The 18,937-nt window shown below is 47.6% G+C and overlaps 1 protein-coding gene across 1 annotated transcript in view; it reads right to left on the bottom strand.

Moving 5' to 3' along the window:
- LOC121272692 (cytochrome c oxidase subunit 7A1, mitochondrial) overlaps positions 1-18,937 on the bottom strand; it is a 54,496-nt gene that overhangs the window by 8,407 nt on the left and 27,152 nt on the right. The gene's annotated exons all lie outside the window — the stretch shown is intronic.

Below are 18,937 nucleotides of genomic sequence, written 5' to 3'. Positions count from 1 at the left end.
TATTCCAATGCTCTCCTGCCGAGCCTCCCAAAACATCACAATATCTAAAACTGAATCCTAACTCGCACCAAGTCCCATTCACCCATTAGCCCTGGGCTCATTGACCCACACCGGCTCCCGGTCCAGCAACTTCTCCAGTTTAAAATTCTTATCTTTGTGTTCAAGCCCCTTTATGGCTTTGCCCCTCTCTATTTCTGCAATCCCCTCCATTCCCACAACCCTCCAAAATCTCTACACTCCTCTGATTCTGGAATCCTGCACATCCCCAATTCCCATCATGCGCCCTTGACCTTCAGCTTTCCAAGTCCAGATCCTGAGTACCAGTCTAAGCCTCTCCTCCTTTAGTACACCAACAACAACCTGCATTTATATCGCACCTTTAACATAGTAAGAGGTTTCACAGAAGCAATTATCAAACAAAATTTGGCACTGTTTTACATAAGGAGATATGAGGGCAGCTGACCAAAGCGAGGTCAAAGAGATAGATTTTAAGAAGAGCCTTAGACCCAGATTTTTGCCATAAGGGAGACGCTCTCCATCTTGGTGAAAATGGCAGAGGAGCCTGGAAATTCTAAGTCTCGCCCCCGAACATGGCACTTCCTATTTTTGCGAGCGGTGGGGAGGGGGGAGGGGGGGTGGGGGGGTGGGGGGGGTGGGGGGGGGGGGGGTTGTGGGCTGGTGGTGGGCGCTGGAATTGAACCTTCTCTTAAGGTTAACTTGCAGGTTGAGTCGGTAGTTAGGAAGGCAAATGCAATGTTGGCATTTATTTCAAGAGGACCAGAATATAAAAGCAGGGATGTGCTGCTGAAGCTTTATAAGGCTCTGGTCAGACCACATTTAGAATATTGTGAGCAATTTTGGGCCCCGTATCTCAGGAAGGATGTGCTGGCCCTGGAGAGGGTCCAGAGGAGGTTCACGAGACGATCCCAGGAATGAAAGGCTTAACATATGAGGAACATTTGAGGACTCTGGGTCTATACTCGATGGAGTTTAGAAGGATGAGGGAGGATCTGATTGAAACTTACAGAATACTGAAAGGCCTGGATTGGGTGGACATGGGGAAGATGTTTCCATTAGTAGGAGAGACTAGGACCTGAGGGCACAGCCTCAGAGTAAAGGGAAGACCTTTTAGAACAGAGATGAGGAGAAACTTCTTTAGCCAGAGAGTGGTGAATCTATGGAATTCATTGCCACAGAAGGCTGTGGAGGCCAGGTCATTGAGTGTATTTAAGACCTATATAGAGAGGTTCTTGATTGGTAAGGGCATCAAAGGCTACAGGGAGAAGGCACGAGAATGGGGTTGAGAAACTTATCAGCCATGATTGAATGGCGGAGCAGACTCGATGGGCCGAATGGCCTAATTTCTGCTCCTATGTCTTATGGTCTTATGGCCAGGGTTCATGCATGCACGGTTTACGGAAGCAGCTGGCCATTTAAAACGCTAGTTGACTCTGCTAAACTGAGACTTTGGAGGCCAGGAGCATGAAACCTGGAGTGTAAAGGCTAGACCAGGTAAGAGTGGGACTGAACTTGGTGGGTTAATTTGGATAGCCAGAGGTAAGGTACCCCTAGGAATCTGGTGCCAGAACACCTTTGGGAGAGGTAAGGCACCCTTTGGTATTGTTAAAAGTACACATGATTGTGCATAAAAAGTGCATAAACTAATTGGAACTGTCAAAGCTGTCAAAGAACTATCAAAGGATACTAGATGAGTTGGCATGGAGGGGGTAAGGGCAAAGGGTGGTGGGTGGGAGCATGGGCTGGCATGAATTGGCACTAAGTTGGCAAAGGGGCTATAAAGGGTTGGGGGTGTGGCGGCATAGAAGGTATGAGGGCCCATGGGGGAAGGGTAGAGGGGCAAGGTTGGCATAGGGGGTAAGGGGGGGCATGGGTGGGAGGCATGAGGTGGCATAGGTTGGTATGGATATCTCTTTGACCAAGCTTCAGGTCATGTGTCCTAATATTTTCTTATCCATCTTTCTGTTATATTTTGTTTAATAACACTCCTTTAAAGCGCCTCAGGGCATGTTAGTGTGTTAAAGGTGCTTTATAAATGCAAGTTGTTATTACACTGCGTTTTGAATATATTCAATGACCCAACCTCCACCACTTCCCTGTTGTTTCCCCACAGCCCTACAAAGTATTTATCTAATTCCCTTCTGAAAGTTACTACCAAATCTACTTCCAGCACTCTTTCAGGCAGCGCAGTCCAGATAATAACAACCCGCTGTGAAAAAAAATCTCCTCATCTCTCCTCTTGATCTTCTATTGGTTATCTTCAATTGGCATCCTCTGGTAACCGACCGTCCTACCAGGTTCTTCCTATTTCTCCATTAAAACCCCTCCTAATTGGAGCAGTTGTCCAGAGATAACCTCGTCGGTTTGACAGCTGCTACAAGTGAGGGTGTTTGGAGGCTGGTGGAGGGGGTTTGGAGGAGATACCCCACCATTGTCCTTACAGTGCCTTCACTTCCTTCCTGCTCTAACACCCAACACCTGCTCCTGGAATCTTTGAGTGCACAACAGCACCTCTCCCCACCCCCACCCACCCACCAGCGCCAGAGAGGGGCCAGTCTGACTGGAACCCTCTTATTGGTTGCATTCCACCAACACACAGCTTTTGAATAACTCAAAGGAAAATAACTCTATTGAGAGTGTAAGGCTTATCACTTCCAGATGCTGAATGTAAAGCTCAGGCCCAGCTCTCTCCTGTTCATCTCTATGGAAACCTCTTATTTTCCAGGAAGTGTTTTCTGTTGCTATAGGTTTACTAATGTTGGGTAGATGTTTTTCTGACTTTTTTTGTCTGTTCCTCTCTATACTATTTGAGGTGTCTTTGTGCCAAATATGCGGCTGCTTGGGGTGTAATTCATACATTGGAGATTCCAGGGTTCAGGATTAAAATTCTCATCCTTGTTTTCAAATCACTTTCTCTCCTATCTCCCGATCTCTCTAATCTCCTCCAGCCCCACAACATTTTTTTATTCATTTACGGGCTGTGGGCTTCGCTGGCTGGGCCAGAATTTTTTGCCCATCCCTAACTGCCCTTGAGAGGGTGTTGGTGAGCCACCTTCTTGAACCGCTGCAGTCCACGTGGTGTAGGTACACCCACAGTGCTGTTAGGGAGGGAGTTCCAGGATTTTGACCCAGCGACAGTGAAGGAACGGTGATATAGTTCCAAGTTGGAATGTTGTATGGCTTGGAGGAAAACTTCGAGGTGGTGGTGTTCCCATCTGTCTGCTGCCCTTTTCCTTCTGGGTGGTAGTGGTCTTGGGTTTGGAAGGTACTGTCAAAGAAGACTTGGTGAGTTTCCTTTACTTAGGCCCCTCTAATTCTGGCTGCTTGAGCATCCCCAGTTGAAGGTGAAGTTGTGTTTTCGGATAATGGGACCGAGGTGCAGGATGTAGTTGAGAAATTGTCCTCACTACTCAGCCGCTCAGAGTCTCTCAGTGGAACTCCCTCCCTAACAGCACTGTGGGTGTACCTACACCACATGGACTGCAGCGACTCAAGAAGGCAGCTCACCACCACCTTCTCAAGGGCAATTAGGGATGGGCAATAAATGCTGGCTTAGCAGTGACTTCCACATCCCATGAATGAATTAAAAAAGGGCCATTCTCTGATGTCTTGGGGCATCCGCATTTATATCTGATCTTTTCCCTTGTCACACTGGCACCACTCTCCAACCCAACAGCAATCCAACTTCACTCTCCTGACCAATCCCAATCTGGCATCACTTTCATGCCCAATCACCAACCTGAGCTTCTCCACTCTGTCCAATCCCAAGGTGACCCTCCCTACTCTTTGCCCAACCATAACCTGGGGCCAAACTGGTTTCACTGCCTGACTTGGGCCCCAATCCAAACCTGCTTCTTGCTGGTGGCCTAACACTGAAAGCAGGCATGCCCAGCAATCAGCCTGCTTCCCGGCTCAATTTTAACTTGCTTTTCTCCCCTTGCTTCCTGCTGTTATCTGCCCAATCACCAAGCGGCAAAAAAAAACGTAGGTTGTGGCTGGATCTGTGAGGAAGGGAATGTGATGAAAGGAAGCATTGTGTTAAACACCCAGGGATAATAATGGTGCAGGAGACACAATGCTCTTGTGAATGCTCAGCCGGTTAACACCTCCTAGTACTGAGGGAGGAAGGTGATGCTGCATTATTCATGTTACTATTAGTCAATGTAACATGTATCCCGGCAGCCATATCACATTCCCAGTATTCCTGACAAGTGTAATCACTCACCAACAAGCCTATTCATCACTGTTCTTTTTGGAATGCATTTCAACCTTCATTCCTGTCACTTGGGATGTGCTTTGGGAGTATTTACTTTTCAAGAGTTCTGTCATTATAAGCCCAAGCTGAACACCGGGAAAGCACTGCACAAGCTGTCTTGTGAAAGAGTCAAAACCAAGTCACAAAGCAGAGATTGTTTGTCAGTGCCTCAGGTGGACAGTCCATGAAGAACACTGGGTGAGGACAGTGCGTCGGATCGATCAGCTGGCCTTTGAGATCTTTGTGAAATGAGATTGGTGAACTTGACCCAATCTGAGCAGGCCTGGGCCCAAAGTATAAAACTGTTCATAATTTCTACCAGCTAAATGGAGGTCGTGTAGCACAATAGGTAACACTCCTGCCTTTGAACCAGGAGCTGTGGGTTCTCATGTGTGAAGATATGAAACAACCAAAATAAGACTGGGTAGGTCAGGGCTGTTTTCCTTAGAGCAGAGAAGGCTGAGGGGGCATCTGACTAAGGTATACAAAACTATGAGGGGCATAGATAGGGTAGATAGGAAGAAATGCTTTCCCTTAGCGGAGGTGTCAGTAACCAGGGGGCATAGATTTAAGGTAAGGGGCAGGAGGTTTAAAGGGGATTTGAGAACATTTTTTTTCATCCAGAGGGCAGTTGGGATCTGGAACAGACAGCCTGAGGGGGTGGTAGAGGCAGGAACCCTCCCAACATTTAAGAAGTATTTAGATGAGCACTTGAAATGCCATAGCATACAGGGCTACGAGCTGGAAAATGGGTTATAGCAGATAGGTGCTTGATGGCCAACATAAACACGATGGGCCGAAGGGCCTGTTTTTATGCTGTATAACTCTACGACTCTATAACTATAAATCACAGAATCATACAGTACACAGGGAGGTCATTTGGTCCATCGAACCAGTACCAGCTCTCGGAAAAGAGAGATCCAATTAGTCCGACTTCTCATAGTTCTACAAACGTATCCTTGTTCAATAAATATTCAATCCCCCTTTGAAATTTACAGCTGGAACTGCTTCCACTGCCCCTTTCAGACAGTGAAATCCAGATGGTGACCAAAAGGGGAGTTTTTAAAAAAATCATCTTTTCACCAGCATTTTTAAATCAATTATTCTAAATCTATGTCAATCCAAAAATATTTACACTTCATTAAGGTCCGAGTCTGGCAGGCAAATACCATCAACTCTTTGCCTAGCTGCTGCCATTAAACCAAACATGCTCTTTGTCCAAAAGTTAGGTGTGTCAGCTCATTCCAGAATTGTCAAAGCAAGAGTAGCCTTTGGCAGATTGGAAACTGCAAAGGACATCAGACTGGGAACTGTAAAGGACATCAGACTGGGAACTGTAAGGGACATCAGACTGGGAACGGTAAGGGACATCAGACTGGGAACGGTAAAGGACATCAGACTGGGAACTGTAAGGGACATCAGACTGGGAACTGTAAAGGACATCAGACTGGGAACTGTAAGGGACATCAGACTGGGAACGGTAAAGGACATCAGACTGGGAACTGTAAGGGACATCAGACTGTGAACTGTAAAGGACATCAGACTGGGAACTGTAAGGGACATCAGACTGGGAACTGTAAAGGACATCAGACTGGGAACTGTAAAGGACATCAGACTGGGAACTGTAAGGGACATCAGACTGGGAACTGTAAGGGACATCAGACTGGGAACTGTAAAGGACATCAGACTGGGAACTGTAAGGGACATCAGACTGGGAACGGTAAGGGACATCAGACTGGGAACTGTAAGGGACATCAGACTGGGAACTGTAAGGGACATCAGACTGGGAACTGTAAAGGACATCAGACTGGGAACTGTAAAGGACATCAGACTGGGAACGGTAAAGGACATCAGACTGGGAACTGTAAGGGACATCAGACTGGGAACGGTAAAGGACATCAGACTGGGAACTGTAGGGACATCAGACTGGGAACTGTAAGGGACATCAGACTGGGAACTGTAAGGGACATCAGACTGGGAACGGTAAAGGACATCAGACTGGGAACTGTAAAGGACATCAGACTGGGAACAGTAAAGGACATCAGACTGGGAACTGTAAGGACATCAGACTGGGAACTGTAAAGGGACATCAGACTGGGAACTGTAAGGACATCAGACTGGGAACTGTAAAGGACATCAGACTGGGAACTGTAAGGGACATCAGACTGGGAACGGTAAAGGACATCAGACTGGGAACTGTAAAGGACATCAGACTGGGAACTGTAAAGGACATCAGACTGGGAACTGTAAGGGACATCAGACTGGGAACTGTAAAGGACATCAGACTGGGAACTGTAAGGGACATCAGACTGGGAACTGTAAGGGACATCAGACTGGGAACTGTAAGGGACATCAGACTGGGAACTGTAAGGGACATCAGACTGGGAACTGTAAAGGACATCAGACTGGGAACTGTAAGGGACATCAGACTGGGAACTGTAAGGGACATCAGACTGGGAACTGTAAAGGACATCAGACTGGGAACTGTAAAGGACATCAGACTGGGAACTGTAAGGGACATCAGACTGGGAACTGTAAGGGACATCAGACTGGGAACTGTAAAGGACATCAGACTGGGAACTGTAAGGGACATCAGACTGGGAACTGTAAAGGACATCAGACTGGGAACGGTAAGGGACATCAGACTGGGAACTGTAAAGGACATCAGACTGGGAACTGTAAGGGACATCAGACTGGGAACTGTAAGGGACATCAGACTGGGAACTGTAAGGGACATCAGACTGGGAACTGTAAAGGACATCAGACTGGGAACTGTAAAGGACATCAGACTGGGAACTGTAAGGGACATCAGACTGGGAACTGTAAGGGACATCAGACTGGGAACTGTAAAGGACATCAGACTGGGAACTGTAAAGGACATCAGACTGGGAACTGTAAAGGGACATCAGACTGGGAACTGTAAGGGACATCAGACTGGGAACTGTAAGGGACATCAGACTGGGAACTGTAAGGGACATCAGACTGGGAACTGTAAAGGGACATCAGACTGGGAACTGTAAGGGACATCAGACTGGGAACTGTAAAGGACATCAGACTGGGAACTGTAAGGGACATCAGACTGGGAACTGTAAAGGACATCAGACTGGGAACTGTAAAGGACATCAGACTGGGAACTGTAAAGGACATCAGACTGGGAACTGTAAAGGACATCAGACTGGGAACTGTAAAGGACATCAGACTGGGAACTGTAAGGGACATCAGACTGGGAACTGTAAAGGGACATCAGACTGGGAACTGTAAGGGACATCAGACTGGGAACTGTAAAGGACATCAGACTGGGAACTGTAAGGGACATCAGACTGGGAACTGTAAAGGGACATCAGACTGGGAACTGTAAGGGACATCAGACTGGGAACTGTAAAGGACATCAGACTGGGAACTGTAAAGGACATCAGACTGGGAACTGTAAAGGACATCAGACTGGGAACTGTAAGGGACATCAGACTGGGAACTGTAAGGACATCAGACTGGGAACTGTAAAGGGACATCAGACTGGGAACTGTAAAGGACATCAGACTGGGAACTGTAAAGGACATCAGACTGGGAACTGTAAGGACATCAGACTGGGAACTGTAAAGGACATCAGACTGGGAACTGTAAAGGACATCAGACTGGGAACTGTAAGGGACATCAGACTGGGAACTGTAAAGGACATCAGACTGGGAACTGTAAGGGACATCAGACTGGGAACTGTAAGGGACATCAGACTGGGAACTGTAAGGACATCAGACTGGGAACTGTAAAGGGACATCAGACTGGGAACTGTAAGGGACATCAGACTGGGAACTGTAAGGGACATCAGACTGGGAACTGTAAAGGACATCAGACTGGGAACTGTAAGGGACATCAGACTGGGAACTGTAAAGGACATCAGACTGGGAACTGTAAGGGACATCAGACTGGGAACTGTAAGGGACATCAGACTGGGAACTGTAAAGGACATCAGACTGGGAACTGTAAAGGGACATCAGACTGGGAACTGTAAGGGACATCAGACTGGGAACTGTAAGGGACATCAGACTGGGAACTGTAAGGACATCAGACTGGGAACTGTAAGGGACATCAGACTGGGAACTGTAAGGGACATCAGACTGGGAACTGTAAAGGACATCAGACTGGGAACTGTAAGGGACATCAGACTGGGAACTGTAAAGGACATCAGACTGGGAACTGTAAGGGACATCAGACTGGGAACTGTAAGGGACATCAGACTGGGAACTGTAAAGGACATCAGACTGGGAACTGTAAAGGGACATCAGACTGGGAACTGTAAAGGACATCAGACTGGGAACTGTAAGGGACATCAGACTGGGAACTGTAAAGGACATCAGACTGGGAACTGTAAGGGACATCAGACTGGGAACTGTAAGGGACATCAGACTGGGAACTGTAAGGGACATCAGACTGGGAACTGTAAGGGACATCAGACTGGGAACTGTAAAGGACATCAGACTGGGAACTGTAAGGACATCAGACTGGGAACTGTAAAGGACATCAGACTGGGAACTGTAAGGGACATCAGACTGGGAACTGTAAGGGACATCAGACTGGGAACTGTAAGGGACATCAGACTGGGAACTGTAAAGGACATCAGACTGGGAACTGTAAGGGACATCAGACTGGGAACTGTAAAGGACATCAGACTGGGAACTGTAAGGGACATCAGACTGGGAACTGTAAGGGACATCAGACTGGGAACTGTAAAGGACATCAGACTGGGAACTGTAAGGGACATCAGACTGGGAACTGTAAGGGACATCAGACTGGGAACTGTAAGGACATCAGACTGGGAACGGTAAGGGACATCAGACTGGGAACTGTAAGGGACATCAGACTGGGAACTGTAAGGACATCAGACTGGGAACTGTAAAGGACATCAGACTGGGAACTGTAAAGGGACATCAGACTGGGAACTGTAAAGGACATCAGACTGGGAACTGTAAAGGACATCAGACTGGGAACTGTAAGGACATCAGACTGGGAACTGTAAAGGGACATCAGACTGGGAACTGTAAAGGACATCAGACTGGGAACTGTAAGGGACATCAGACTGGGAACTGTAAGGGACATCAGACTGGGAACTGTAAAGGACATCAGACTGGGAACTGTAAGGACATCAGACTGGGAACTGTAAAGGACATCAGACTGGGAACTGTAAAGGACATCAGACTGGGAACTGTAAAGGGACATCAGACTGGGAACTGTAAAGGACATCAGACTGGGAACTGTAAGGGACATCAGACTGGGAACTGTAAAGGACATCAGACTGGGAACTGTAAAGGACATCAGACTGGGAACTGTAAAGGACATCAGACTGGGAACTGTAAAGGACATCAGACTGGGAACTGTAAAGGACATCAGACTGGGAACTGTAAGGGACATCAGACTGGGAACTGTAAAGGACATCAGACTGGGAACTGTAAGGGACATCAGACTGGGAACTGTAAAGGACATCAGACTGGGAACTGTAAGGGACATCAGACTGGGAACTGTAAAGGACATCAGACTGGGAACTGTAAGGGACATCAGACTGGGAACTGTAAGGGACATCAGACTGGGAACTGTAAAGGACATCAGACTGGGAACTGTAAGGACATCAGACTGGGAACTGTAAAGGACATCAGACTGGGAACTGTAAAGGACATCAGACTGGGAACTGTAAAGGACATCAGACTGGGAACTGTAAAGGACATCAGACTGGGAACTGTAAAGGACATCAGACTGGGAACTGTAAGGGACATCAGACTGGGAACTGTAAAGGACATCAGACTGGGAACTGTAAGGGACATCAGACTGGGAACTGTAAAGGACATCAGACTGGGAACTGTAAGGACATCAGACTGGGAACTGTAAGGGACATCAGACTGGGAACTGTAAAGGACATCAGACTGGGAACTGTAAAGGACATCAGACTGGGAACTGTAAGGGACATCAGACTGGGAACTGTAAAGGACATCAGACTGGGAACTGTAAGGGACATCAGACTGGGAACTGTAAAGGACATCAGACTGGGAACTGTAAGGGACATCAGACTGGGAACTGTAAAGGGACATCAGACTGGGAACTGTAAAGGACATCAGACTGGGAACTGTAAAGGACATCAGACTGGGAACTGTAAGGGACATCAGACTGGGAACTGTAAGGGACATCAGACTGGGAACTGTAAGGACATCAGACTGGGAACTGTAAGGGACATCAGACTGGGAACTGTAAAGGACATCAGACTGGGAACTGTAAGGGACATCAGACTGGGAACTGTAAAGGACATCAGACTGGGAACTGTAAGGGACATCAGACTGGGAACTGTAAAGGGACATCAGACTGGGAACTGTAAAGGACATCAGACTGGGAACTGTAAAGGACATCAGACTGGGAACTGTAAAGGACATCAGACTGGGAACTGTAAGGGACATCAGACTGGGAACTGTAAAGGACATCAGACTGGGAACTGTAAGGGACATCAGACTGGGAACTGTAAAGGACATCAGACTGGGAACTGTAAAGGACATCAGACTGGGAACTGTAAGGGACATCAGACTGGGAACTGTAAAGGACATCAGACTGGGAACTGTAAAGGGACATCAGACTGGGAACTGTAAGGACATCAGACTGGGAACTGTAAGGACATCAGACTGGGAACTGTAAAGGACATCAGACTGGGAACTGTAAAGGACATCAGACTGGGAACTGTAAGGGACATCAGACTGGGAACTGTAAGGGACATCAGACTGGGAACTGTAAGGGACATCAGACTGGGAACTGTAAGGGACATCAGACTGGGAACTGTAAAGGGACATCAGACTGGGAACTGTAAAGGGACATCAGACTGGGAACTGTAAGGGACATCAGACTGGGAACTGTAAAGGGACATCAGACTGGGAACTGTAAGGGACATCAGACTGGGAACTGTAAAGGGACATCAGACTGGGAACTGTAAGGGACATCAGACTGGGAACTGTAAAGGACATCAGACTGGGAACTGTAAAGGGACATCAGACTGGGAACTGTAAGGGACATCAGACTGGGAACTGTAAAGGACATCAGACTGGGAACTGTAAGGGACATCAGACTGGGAACTGTAAGGGACATCAGACTGGGAACTGTAAAGGACATCAGACTGGGAACTGTAAAGGACATCAGACTGGGAACTGTAAGGGACATCAGACTGGGAACTGTAAAGGACATCAGACTGGGAACGGTAAGGGACATCAGACTGGGAACTGTAAGGGACATCAGACTGGGAACTGTAAGGGACATCAGACTGGGAACTGTAAAGGGACATCAGACTGGGAACTGTAAAGGACATCAGACTGGGAACTGTAAGGGACATCAGACTGGGAACTGTAAGGGACATCAGACTGGGAACTGTAAAGGGACATCAGACTGGGAACTGTAAAGGACATCAGACTGGGAACTGTAAGGGACATCAGACTGGGAACTGTAAGGGACATCAGACTGGGAACTGTAAGGGACATCAGACTGGGAACTGTAAAGGGACATCAGACTGGGAACTGTAAGGGACATCAGACTGGGAACTGTAAAGGACATCAGACTGGGAACTGTAAGGACATCAGACTGGGAACTGTAAAGGGACATCAGACTGGGAACTGTAAGGGACATCAGACTGGGAACTGTAAGGGACATCAGACTGGGAACTGTAAAGGACATCAGACTGGGAACTGTAAAGGACATCAGACTGGGAACTGTAAGGGACATCAGACTGGGAACTGTAAGGACATCAGACTGGGAACTGTAAGGGACATCAGACTGGGAACTGTAAGGACATCAGACTGGGAACTGTAAAGGACATCAGACTGGGAACTGTAAAGGACATCAGACTGGGAACTGTAAAGGACATCAGACTGGGAACTGTAAGGGACATCAGACTGGGAACTGTAAAGGACATCAGACTGGGAACTGTAAGGGACATCAGACTGGGAACTGTAAGGGACATCAGACTGGGAACTGTAAAGGACATCAGACTGGGAACTGTAAAGGACATCAGACTGGGAACTGTAAGGGACATCAGACTGGGAACTGTAAGGGACATCAGACTGGGAACTGTAAGGACATCAGACTGGGAACTGTAAGGGACATCAGACTGGGAACTGTAAAGGACATCAGACTGGGAACTGTAAAGGACATCAGACTGGGAACTGTAAAGGGACATCAGACTGGGAACTGTAAGGGACATCAGACTGGGAACTGTAAAGGACATCAGACTGGGAACTGTAAAGGACATCAGACTGGGAACTGTAAGGGACATCAGACTGGGAACGGTAAAGGGACATCAGACTGGGAACTGTAAGGACATCAGACTGGGAACTGTAAAGGGACATCAGACTGGGAACTGTAAGGGACATCAGACTGGGAACTGTAAAGGACATCAGACTGGGAACTGTAAAGGACATCAGACTGGGAACTGTAAGGGACATCAGACTGGGAACTGTAAGGGACATCAGACTGGGAACTGTAAAGGACATCAGACTGGGAACTGTAAAGGACATCAGACTGGGAACTGTAAAGGACATCAGACTGGGAACTGTAAAGGACATCAGACTGGGAACTGTAAAGGACATCAGACTGGGAACTGTAAGGGACATCAGACTGGGAACTGTAAGGACATCAGACTGGGAACTGTAAAGGACATCAGACTGGGAACTGTAAAGGACATCAGACTGGGAACTGTAAAGGACATCAGACTGGGAACTGTAAGGGACATCAGACTGGGAACTGTAAGGGACATCAGACTGGGAACTGTAAGGGACATCAGACTGGGAACTGTAAAGGACATCAGACTGGGAACTGTAAAGGGACATCAGACTGGGAACTGTAAAGGACATCAGACTGGGAACTGTAAAGGACATCAGACTGGGAACTGTAAGGGACATCAGACTGGGAACTGTAAAGGACATCAGACTGGGAACTGTAAAGGACATCAGACTGGGAACTGTAAGGGACATCAGACTGGGAACTGTAAGGGACATCAGACTGGGAACTGTAAAGGACATCAGACTGGGAACTGTAAAGGACATCAGACTGGGAACTGTAAGGGACATCAGACTGGGAACTGTAAGGGACATCAGACTGGGAACTGTAAAGGACATCAGACTGGGAACTGTAAAGGACATCAGACTGGGAACTGTAAGGGACATCAGACTGGGAACTGTAAAGGACATCAGACTGGGAACTGTAAGGGACATCAGACTGGGAACTGTAAGGGACATCAGACTGGGAACTGTAAAGGACATCAGACTGGGAACTGTAAAGGACATCAGACTGGGAACTGTAAGGGACATCAGACTGGGAACTGTAAAGGACATCAGACTGGGAACTGTAAAGGACATCAGACTGGGAACTGTAAGGGACATCAGACTGGGAACTGTAAGGGACATCAGACTGGGAACTGTAAAGGACATCAGACTGGGAACTGTAAAGGACATCAGACTGGGAACTGTAAGGGACATCAGACTGGGAACTGTAAGGGACATCAGACTGGGAACTGTAAAGGACATCAGACTGGGAACTGTAAAGGACATCAGACTGGGAACGGTAAAGGACATCAGACTGGGAAGTGTAAAGGACATCAGACTGGGAACGGTAAAGGACATCAGACTGGGAACTGTAAGGGACATCAGACTGGGAACTGTAAGGGACATCAGACTGGGAACTGTAAAGGACATCAGACTGGGAACGGTAAAGGACATCAGACTGGGAACTGTAAAGGACATCAGACTGGGAACTGTAAGGGACATCAGACTGGGAACTGTAAGGGACATCAGACTGGGAACTGTAAGGGACATCAGACTGGGAACTGTAAAGGACATCAGACTGGGAACTGTAAGGGACATCAGACTGGGAACTGTAAAGGACATCAGACTGGGAACTGTAAAGGACATCAGACTGGGAACTGTAAGGGACATCAGACTGGGAACTGTAAAGGACATCAGACTGGGAACTGTAAGGGACATCAGACTGGGAACTGTAAAGGACATCAGACTGGGAACTGTAAAGGACATCAGACTGGGAACTGTAAGGGACATCAGACTGGGAACTGTAAGGGACATCAGACTGGGAACTGTAAGGGACATCAGACTGGGAACGGTAAAGGACATCAGACTGGGAACTGTAAGGGACATCAGACTGGGAACTGTAAGGGACATCAGACTGGGAACTGTAAAGGACATCAGACTGGGAACTGTAAGGGACATCAGACTGGGAACTGTAAAGGACATCAGACTGGGAACTGTAAAGGACATCAGACTGGGAACTGTAAGGGACATCAGACTGGGAACTGTAAGGGACATCAGACTGGGAACTGTAAAGGACATCAGACTGGGAACGGTAAGGGACATCAGACTGGGAACTGTAAAGGACATCAGACTGGGAACTGTAAGGGACATCAGACTGGGAACTGTAAAGGACATCAGACTGGGAACTGTAAGGGACATCAGACTGGGAACTGTAAGGGACATCAGACTGGGAACTGTAAAGGACATCAGACTGGGAACTGTAAGGGACATCAGACTGGGAACTGTAAAGGACATCAGACTGGGAACTGTAAGGGACATCAGACTGGGAACTGTAAAGGACATCAGACTGGGAACTGTAAAGGACATCAGACTGGGAACTGTAAAGGACATCAGACTGGGAACTGTAAGGGACATCAGACTGGGAACTGTAAAGGACATCAGACTGGGAACTGTAAGGGACATCAGACTGGGAACTGTAAGGGACATCAGACTGGGAACTGTAAAGGACATCAGACTGGGAACTGTAAGGGACATCAGACTGGGAACTGTAAAGGACATCAGACTGGGAACTGTAAAGGACATCAGACTGGGAACTGTAAGGGACATCAGACTGGGAACTGTAAGGGACATCAGACTGGGAACTGTAAAGGACATCAGACTGGGAACTGTAAAGGACATCAGACTGGGAACTGTAAAGGACATCAGACTGGGAACTGTAAAGGACATCAGACTGGGAACTGTAAAGGACATCAGACTGGGAACTGTAAAGGACATCAGACTGGGAACTGTAAGGGACATCAGACTGGGAACTGTAAGGACATCAGACTGGGAACTGTAAGGGACATCAGACTGGGAACTGTAAAGGACATCAGACTGGGAACTGTAAGGACATCAGACTGGGAACTGTAAAGGACATCAGACTGGGAACTGTAAAGGACATCAGACTGGGAACTGTAAGGGACATCAGACTGGGAACTGTAAGGGACATCAGACTGGGAACTGTAAGGGACATCAGACTGGGAACGGTAAAGGACATCAGACTGGGAACTGTAAGGGACATCAGACTGGGAACTGTAAGGGACATCAGACTGGGAACTGTAAGGGACATCAGACTGGGAACTGTAAAGGACATCAGACTGGGAACTGTAAGGACATCAGACTGGGAACTGTAAGGGACATCAGACTGGGAACTGTAAAGGACATCAGACTGGGAACTGTAAAGGACATCAGACTGGGAACTGTAAAGGACATCAGACTGGGAACTGTAAAGGACATCAGACTGGGAACTGTAAGGGACATCAGACTGGGAACTGTAAAGGACATCAGACTGGGAACTGTAAGGGACATCAGACTGGGAACTGTAAGGGACATCAGACTGGGAACTGTAAAGGACATCAGACTGGGAACTGTAAAGGACATCAGACTGGGAACTGTAAAGGACATCAGACTGGGAACTGTAAGGGACATCAGACTGGGAACTGTAAGGGACATCAGACTGGGAACTGTAAGGGACATCAGACTGGGAACTGTAAGGGACATCAGACTGGGAACTGTAAGGGACATCAGACTGGGAACTGTAAGGGACATCAGACTGGGAACTGTAAAGGACATCAGACTGGGAACTGTAAGGGACATCAGACTGGGAACTGTAAAGGACATCAGACTGGGAACGGTAAAGGACATCAGACTGGGAACTGTAAGGGACATCAGACTGGGAACTGTAAAGGACATCAGACTGGGAACTGTAAAGGACATCAGACTGGGAACTGTAAGGGACATCAGACTGGGAACTGTAAAGGACATCAGACTGGGAACTGTAAAGGACATCAGACTGGGAACTGTAAAGGACATCAGACTGGGAACTGTAAAGGACATCAGACTGGGAACTGTAAAGGACATCAGACTGGGAACTGTAAAGGACATCAGACTGGGAACTGTAAAGGACATCAGACTGGGAACTGTAAGGGACATCAGACTGGGAACTGTAAAGGACATCAGACTGGGAACTGTAAGGGACATCAGACTGGGAACTGTAAAGGACATCAGACTGGGAACTGTAAGGGACATCAGACTGGGAACTGTAAAGGACATCAGACTGGGAACTGTAAGGGACATCAGACTGGGAACTGTAAAGGACATCAGACTGGGAACTGTAAGGGACATCAGACTGGGAACTGTAAAGGACATCAGACTGGGAACTGTAAGGGACATCAGACTGGGAACTGTAAAGGACATCAGACTGGGAACTGTAAAGGACATCAGACTGGGAACTGTAAGGACATCAGACTGGGAACTGTAAAGGACATCAGACTGGGAACTGTAAAGGACATCAGACTGGGAACTGTAAGGGACATCAGACTGGGAACTGTAAAGGACATCAGACTGGGAACTGTAAAGGACATCAGACTGGGAACTGTAAAGGACATCAGACTGGGAACTGTAAAGGACATCAGACTGGGAACTGTAAGGGACATCAGACTGGGAACTGTAAGGGACATCAGACTGGGAACTGTAAGGGACATCAGACTGGGAACTGTAAAGGACATCAGACTGGGAACTGTAAAGGACATCAGACTGGGAACTGTAAGGACATCAGACTGGGAACTGTAAAGGACATCAGACTGGGAACTGTAAAGGACATCAGACTGGGAACTGTAAAGGACATCAGACTGGGAACTGTAAGGGACATCAGACTGGGAACTGTAAGGGACATCAGACTGGGAACTGTAAAGGACATCAGACTGGGAACTGTAAAGGACATCAGACTGGGAACTGTAAGGGACATCAGACTGGGAACTGTAAGGGACATCAGACTGGGAACTGTAAGGGACATCAGACTGGGAACTGTAAAGGACATCAGACTGGGAACTGTAAGGGACATCAGACTGGGAACTGTAAAGGACATCAGACTGGGAACTGTAAGGGACATCAGACTGGGAACTGTAAGGACATCAGACTGGGAACTGTAAAGGACATCAGACTGGGAACTGTAAGGGACATCAGACTGGGAACTGTAAAGGACATCAGACTGGGAACTGTAAGGGACATCAGACTGGGAACTGTAAAGGACATCAGACTGGGAACTGTAAGGGACATCAGACTGGGAACTGTAAAGGACATCAGACTGGGAACTGTAAGGGACATCAGACTGGGAACTGTAAAGGACATCAGACTGGGAACTGTAAAGGACATCAGACTGGGAACTGTAAGGGACATCAGACTGGGAACTGTAAAGGACATCAGACTGGGAACTGTAAGGACATCAGACTGGGAACTGTAAAGGACATCAGACTGGGAACTGTAAAGGACATCAGACTGGGAACTGTAAGGGACATCAGACTGGGAACTGTAAAGGACATCAGACTGGGAACTGTAAAGGACATCAGACTGGGAACTGTAAAGGACATCAGACTGGGAACTGTAAGGGACATCAGACTGGGAACTGTAAAGGACATCAGACTGGGAACTGTAAGGGACATCAGACTGGGAACTGTAAAGGACATCAGACTGGGAACTGTAAAGGACATCAGACTGGGAACTGTAAAGGACATCAGACTGGGAACTGTAAAGGACATCAGACTGGGAACTGTAAAGGACATCAGACTGGGAACTGTAAAGGACATCAGACTGGGAACTGTAAAGGACATCAGACTGGGAACTGTAAGGGACATCAGACTGGGAACTGTAAAGGACATCAGACTGGGAACTGTAAAGGACATCAGACTGGGAACTGTAAAGGACATCAGACTGGGAACTGTAAAGGACATCAGACTGGGAACTGTAAGGGACATCAGACTGGGAACTGTAAAGGACATCAGACTGGGAACTGTAAAGGACATCAGACTGGGAACTGTAAAGGACATCAGACTGGGAACTGTAAGGGACATCAGACTGGGAACTGTAAAGGACATCAGACTGGGAACTGTAAGGGACATCAGACTGGGAACTGTAAAGGACATCAGACTGGGAACTGTAAAGGACATCAGACTGGGAACTGTAAAGGACATCAGACTGGGAACTGTAAGGGACATCAGACTGGGAACTGTAAGGACATCAGACTGGGAACTGTAAAGGACATCAGACTGGGAACTGTAAGGGACATCAGACTGGGAACGGTAAAGGACATCAGACTGGGAACTGTAAAGGACATCAGACTGGGAACTGTAAGGGACATCAGACTGGGAACTGTAAGGGACATCAGACTGGGAACTGTAAGGGACATCAGACTGGGAACTGTAAGGGACATCAGACTGGGAACTGTAAGGGACATCAGACTGGGAACTGTAAGGGACATCAGACTGGGAACTGTAAAGGACATCAGACTGGGAACTGTAAGGGACATCAGACTGGGAACTGTAAAGGACATCAGACTGGGAACTGTAAGGGACAT

This window comes from Carcharodon carcharias, chromosome 34 (genome assembly GCF_017639515.1).
Source record: "Carcharodon carcharias isolate sCarCar2 chromosome 34, sCarCar2.pri, whole genome shotgun sequence".
Taxonomy (NCBI): domain Eukaryota; kingdom Metazoa; phylum Chordata; class Chondrichthyes; order Lamniformes; family Lamnidae; genus Carcharodon; species Carcharodon carcharias.
This window is presented reverse-complemented; position numbering and strand designations above follow the sequence as displayed.